This window comes from Octodon degus, unplaced genomic scaffold (assembly GCF_000260255.1).
Source record: "Octodon degus isolate 3935 unplaced genomic scaffold, OctDeg1.0 scaffold00148, whole genome shotgun sequence".
Taxonomy (NCBI): Eukaryota; Metazoa; Chordata; class Mammalia; order Rodentia; family Octodontidae; genus Octodon; species Octodon degus.
The window spans coordinates 6,004,673-6,011,788 of NW_004524724.1; the positions used below are offsets into that span (position 1 = coordinate 6,004,673).

Genomic DNA, 7,116 nt, shown 5'->3' on the forward strand with positions numbered 1-7,116 from the left:
TTTTTTTTTTTTTAATGTATTTGGTTGTTATGCTGCTCGGACTCCTAGTGATCCTCCTGCTTTCAGCCTCCCCAGCACTGGGATTACAGGCATGCGCCACTACGCCGGGACTGCGGCCCGCCCAGCCCGCCCTGGCGGCAGGGCTGGTGTGGCAAGTGGTGCCAGGGATCTAACCGCAGTCCCTGAGCTTGCCTCAGCTTGCCTAAGGAAGTGCTTTTGTTCCCTGAGCCATCTCGTCGGCCCCCTCAAAGAAGCTTTTGGGGGAGCCGGAAGTATCCCACATCAGGATTACTGTGGCGGTTACATAATCGCACAATTTTCAAAATGCAACAAATGTTATTGCTTAAAATCGGTGAATGCTGTGTGCATTTCATTTTCATAACGAAATATTTAATACATATCATAAGCTATGCAGCTATTTGAGCAGGAATGTGTCCAAGGAGTGCACTTGTACCAAGAAAAATTGGGTCTTATAGCTATCAAACAAATACAAAAATACATTTTAATACCCCACACTAGAAACTAATGGGATCCCCAGAATAGGGCATGAAGACATAGATTGTAGTATGTCCACTAAGTGGAATACTATTCAGCAGTAAAGAAACGAACAACCATGGGCACATTGTAGAAGTCGCGAGCCCGGTATCCTGTTCAGAGGAAGCCAAGTGTAGGCGTGGAGCCAGGGATAGGCCGGAAGGAGTCGCGAGGCGCCTCCTTTGCTGAACGCGTGACCTAGGAAGGGAGCGAAGGCTTGTTCTGGGATGGAGGAGCAGCCTGACTCCACGCAGGGTGCTGCAGGACTCTGCACGTCCTCACCCGTTTGCCTTTGCGAGCCCACACTTGTGGTGCACAATGTTCCTACGTGCTGCGGGGACGCGCACGCAGCGCATCTTCGTTCTTTCTTCATCTTCCTTTTTTTCTCCCTTCCCATTTGCAAAAGATCTATTTCCTGGTTTCCTATTAGCTTTCTTTCACTTTGCCCTTCTTTTGTGTATTTAGTACAGGGTCTCACTACATAGATCGGACTCGTAGTGATCCGCCTGTGTTCAGCCTCCCAAGCGCCGGATTACAGGTGTGCGTCATCACGCCCAGTCTCAATCATGGTCACAGTGCACCCTGAGGGCGGGACCGGTGAGGCACGCTGCGGATCGAACCCTAGCTATTGCACTCAGCCTAAACAGGTGCTTTAGTCCTCTGAGCTACCTGGCTGGCCCTCATTTTGCTCTTTGAGTTATTTAAACTTTGGGATTCTCACATAAGAGAAGCCATACAATATTGAAGCTGTGTGTCTGATTTATTTCACTTACTGTTATGATCTCATGATGCATCCATTTTCCTACAAATGACTCAAATTTGTCCTTCTTTATAGCAGAGTAGTACTCCATTGTGTGTAAACATATTTTCTTTACCCATTCCTTCACCGATATACGTATAGCCTGCTTCCAAGATTCAGCTATGATGAGTCATACAAATTAGATTACACGGTTAAAATTATAGTTTATGCAAATTACATGGCAATCTTTTGATTTTCAAATTCTGAATCATGACTTGTATTCATAGAAATGTATCTAAATTCAAATAACAGTTGAAAGCCCCACAATACATGGCAACCTTAGAATGTGAGGTGCTATTTTTTTTCTGTGCTAAGGGTTATGGTGGAGAGTGGGTGCTTTTAGAATGTTATTTGAGTTAAAAGTCCCATGGAGAAGAGCTGGGAATTTCCAGGATGAGGCAAGACGCTCCTGCAGGGCATCAGGGAAGCAAGCAGGCTGTCACGTAGCCAAGACGGCAGCACGCCACCTTTGACCTCCTCCTTTGTCCTCTCGTTCTTCTTGCTCACCTGCCACTTTGCAATCCTTGCATATGGGAAGGATCTAAGAAGGGGAGAAGGGACAGAGAGGGCGGGGGAGTGCAGTGACTACGTACTGAAAACACACACTAGTAAAAGTTTATATTTTAAAAAAAGGTAGACTTAACTAACTGGCCAATGGCCACACAACTGCAGATGGCAGAGTTGAGATCCAAACCCAGGGCCATTAGCCTGCGCAGGCCAAGCCTTTCATGAGGGCCATCCTTGCTCCCAAGCTACAGCCTTCAGAATCCTTATCTGCTCTATACAGTGTCCATGAGCTCAGCAAAAAATTTTCTTTTCTCAAGAAATCAATAGCATCTACCATATAGTTTTCTTTCTTCTAGTCACCAGGGACCTTGCCGTAGAGCTTACAAAATAAGGTAGAAAACACAAAAGCATGTTTTGAAATAACATAAATAATTAAGGGCATAAGTAGGCCAATGGGCTTTAAGACTTAGTACCATACAAAACATGTACCATATCTCATTAATAATCTTTACGTATTGATTACATGTTGCTAAAGAAAAATGTTTGTATAAAAAGCATATCTATCATTTTCAGTGTTCATTTCTTTTTGTAGTACTAACTTTTCATCTGCTATTCTTCCCTACAAAAATTTCTTACAGTATATCTTACAGTAAAAAGTCTACTGGCAATGAACTTTCTTAGTTCCTGTTCCTCTGAAAATGTCTGTATCTCCTCTCTCTCTCCTACTCTCTCTCTCTCTTCTACTTTCTTAAACTTCATTAAAGAAAAAAAGTAACTGTGGTGATAACTTCCTAGAACATGGTCAATTTTCTGGGCTTCCTCCCTCCAAAGCGAGACTTGGTTTCCAGATCCGTGCCGGAAGTGTTGCAGCTCCCAACCGTACTGAGCGGGCAAGGGGCTGAAGCCGGAAGGGCTCATCTTCCCACCTTCCCCAGTCTGTGGTCTGTCTTTCGATCAGCAATAATTGCCTGAACAGCGACTACAGCTTCTTTAACTCTCGTCTGCGGCTCTCTGAGTTCTTCTATATGCAGCAATCGCAGAATCTGAGCAGCTTCGTTAGGAAATGCATCTCCCGTGTCAAAGCCAAGAATATGTTTGTTTAAAGCAACAGGCAAACCCTCGTTTGTGTGATTTGCTTTGGCAACTGCATCCTGTGTTAGGCGCTCCTGAACCAAAATGCAAATTGCCTTGAGCATCACCAGGCATTCATCCTGGCGCTGAACCTGAAGGAGGTTGGCCAAAGCCATTACCCAGCCTTAAAATCAGGATTGTTCACATCCAAACTGATCAATGGCTCTGCATTTTTACTTGCATTGTCAGTATTTTTTTTCATTGTCAGGGCTTAAGTCCTTGTATTTGTCAGCATTATCTCCATATTCAAGTATAACAGCTAAACCAAGCCAGTCAATTGCTTCTGGTTGATTCTCAATCTTGAAAGGGCAGTAAACATCTTGGAGATACTTTTCAAAGAACTTGGGCCAGTCACTGCTGGGAGTGTTTCTTAAATTACCTCTGTCTTCAGTCTTGTAGCGTCTGATTTTCTGGTCTTCAAGCCAAACAATAAAGTTTCAAAATTCGGTTTCATCTTTGCATTGAAGCCAGCAGGGTTGTGGTCATTTAGTGCCATCAGCTTGCATGGGAACATGGTCCCTGTTTCTCACTCGGGGGCCCCAAGCCTCCACAGGGAGAGGAGAAGCGAGACTGAGCAGGCTTCTCAGGCACCAGTGACATGGCAGGCGCCGCATCACCTCACTCTTGAAGCACTTTCATTCAGTAGAATCCTACGGTGGTAGCTTCTTTTCCTCAGCATTCCATCAGCTTCCAGCCCACATAGTACCCAATAAGAAGTCTGTAGAAAAATACCATGTATTCTGCAGACAGTGGGTATGTCCTCTCCCACAGCTACTCTTGAGAATTCTATTTTTTTAAGATTTTTCCCGTTAGCATATGTTTTACCATATGCTTTGGTCTGGTTTTCTTTGCATTGATGCTGCTTGGGGATCTGTTGAACACCTTAGATATGTGGACATACATTTTTATCAGCTTTGCCAAAATTTCTTCATGTTGTTTTCTTCCTCTTCACTTAATAAAGATCTCTAACTACACACAAGTTGACCCTTGCTGTTCTCCCCAGGGCCCTGATTGTTGACTTTGTTCATCTGTATTTCAGTTTGCCTACCTTCTATGTCTCTATTTCCTTCTCAATCTAAATCAGTTGTGAACCTCCTCTCATGATATTTTCCACTTGATATATTACCAAATTTTTAGATGTTTCATTTTTATAATCCTATCTCCTCTCATTAGGCTTTTGCTTCCCTTTAAATCTCAAAAGCATTTACATATAATACCTGTGTTTAAGATTGTCTCTGCAAATTCAATTAGCAATTCTCGCCTGGGTTATGTTTCTAGTGACTGATGTTGCATTTGATAGTACTCTGGATTTTTCTATTTTTCCCTATATCTGTTTCCTCTCAGATTCTGGAAATTACATTTTTTTTTATTGTTGAGTATTGGATCCTTTTTAAAATAGGCATTCTTGTAAAACACTGACCTTTACTTTGGCGAGTGCTGTCATTTCTTGTTGATCAGTCACAGCTCCTCAGTGTGGTTTTCTGAGTTCCCCCAGGAAGTCCTTGAGTGTTCTCTACTACACGAGTGGTTTATTCATCCTGTCAAGTATGGTCACCTGGTGCTGCCCCTGAACACCTCAGAGCTCCCACAAGGGCTCTCCATTATGGTTGACCAGAATTCCAGCACGTCCCTGACCTGTGCGTCTCCAGCACCTCCTCAGCTGACGGTCCCCATCTCCTCCTGCCCCCACTTCACGGAGCCTCCCGCTTCACCTCTGTGCTTTTGCATTCAACACAATACACAAGGGGTGTTTATGCAGATTTCAGAGCTCTTCCTACAAGAGGTCCTGCCTCCCCAGTACTCTATGCTCACACCCCAGGTATCTCACTCCTACATCCCAGTCTGTTTCCTTCCATGTCCTCTTGGGACCGCCTCTCCCTCCTCTACAGTCAGGAAAGTGCCTCCAGGTAGAAAGCCAGAATGAATGTGAAACCCACTTCATATCCCTTAGTTCACAAATCTCACTGCCTGCCGTCCAGTGTCCAGAAGTAGTTGCCTCCTTTCTTCCAGCTATTTAGTTTTCCTCTAGGAGAGGGTAAGTTCTACCACAGTCATTTCACATAGCCAGAAGCAGAGATAAGCTTATAGAAAATTGGGCAATTCATAAAAATATAAATATTTTCCTTCAAAAAAAAAAGTAAATGAATTCCAAGGGCATCTAAGATAAGAAATATCTACTGTAAAACAATGATTTTCAAACTTTTCCAGATTTTGTGATTTGAATGACCTGGGCTGTGTACATGGCCATTTGTCATTTCACAGCTCCTTATTTCCAAAAATGGCCATCTGAGATGAATACACACTTTTCAAATGAAGTACAAACATCAAATAACTATATGACAACATTTCCGATATCACTGGTTATTCAAAAGGTGCAAATTGAAACAATGCTGAGAGTCCAATTCCCTCCAGAACGAATGGCTGTTAGCAAGAAATCAACCAATAACAAATGATGGCAGGGCGCTGAGGGAGAAAAGAACCCTTCTTCACTGTTAGTAAGAATGTAGACTGGTGCAATTGCTGTTGAAATGAGTTTGGAGAATCCTCAAAACTCTAGGATTAGAGGTCCCATTTGATCCAGCTGTTCCCCTTCCTAGTATCTTCCTTAAAGAATTAAAACCATCATGCCACAGCAATATACATGCACACGTTTGTAGCAGCACAGTTTGTCATAGCTAAATCTTGAAAACAACCCAAATTCCCATAACTGATGAATGGATACAGAATATATGGATTTTTTGTACCGTGGAATATTACTTAGCCATAAAGAAGAGGTAAACTTGGAATATTTGTAGCTAAATGGGTAGACCTTGAGACTATGTTCTTTTTTTTTTTTAAATTGTATTTATTAGGTACAGGTCTCACTACACAGCTCAGACTTGTAGTGAGCCTCCTGTCTCAGCCTCTCCAGCACTGGGATTACAGGGGTGCATCACCACACCCAGTTTTGGTGGCCAGCTCAGCATGGCAAGCAGTCCTGCAGATTGAACCCGGGTCCTTGCGCTTGCCAGGCAGGTGCTTAGATCACTGAGCTATCTCCCTGGCCCCAAGACTATATTCTTAAGTAGAATAGATTAGACAAGCATGTATAAACATTTCCGGTCTTTGGACTGAGGAACTGAAAGTGCAAATAAGAGTACAACGTGTAATAGATATTGCAAAATAGGAAGAAACCATTCCAAAGGAAAAGGGAAGTCAGGAGCGGGAGGGGAAGGGAGGAAGGGGAAAGGCGAGAAGGAGCAACTGGAAATGAATCTTTGACAATAAGGAGGGGGAGGGGTGCCGACATATACATATATATATATTCTCCAATAAATTTAGTACTAAAAACACTCCGTGGTGGCTGCGCGCTGCGCAGACTTCAGCCTTGGCACGGCGAGGTCCTCCGTGACCTGTGTCGCATCCCAGGACGGACGCGGCGCCTGTGGTCTGTGGGTGGCGGCGCCCACAGCGCGGCGCACTGGTCCACGGAGCACCCTGCCACCTAAATCATTAGCTCCCGACGCTCCCTCCCGCTGGGATCCGCTCCTCACCCCAGACGCCCCGCGTAAGACGCTCCCCAGCCCAGAGCGCGCGCAGCCGTCCTAGGAACCCAAGAGAGCGGTCGGACGGGAAGCTTGGCAGCAGCTGTTTCCAGCAGGGAGGAGCCTGCTCCTCCGGAAGAACCACGCACGCACGCACGCACGCACGCACGCTGCCGCGGAGCACGTGAGCCGCTGAGCCCCGGCGGGGGGTCTCGCCCTCCCCCCCCCCCCCCCCCCCCCGCAGCTTTTCCCTGGAGAGCCTCGCTCAGGCTGCAAGGAGGGCGACTGGGCTCTACCAACTGAGCCTTCAAACTGCAAAACTTCGCAGGGAGACCGGATTTTTCCTGTTTGGATGTACTCGCTAAGCAGGGCGCTCTGAAGAAACTAGCTACATATCGAGTATGTGTCTTTCACATGTGCACTGGCGATGCTGACCCCCAAATCCTATAGAGCAGGGTGGCCTCATTTTACGAGAGAAATCGAGGGAAACCCCAGGACTTCACGTCCCAGGATTTTGTTCAGTAAACACAGAGAAAAAAATGATAAAATCAATTGAAGGATGGTGGCACTTGATGAAGCAAGCAAGGAAACTATACTCCCATATGTTACTTGTTCCTAGTG

The 7,116-nt window shown here is 45.2% G+C and overlaps 1 pseudogene; it reads right to left on the reverse strand.

The window, feature by feature from the left end:
• Positions 1–2,735: 2,735 nt before the first annotated feature.
• On the reverse strand, positions 2,736–3,485 carry LOC101574189 (annotated as a pseudogene).
• Positions 3,486–7,116: the final 3,631 nt, after the last annotated feature.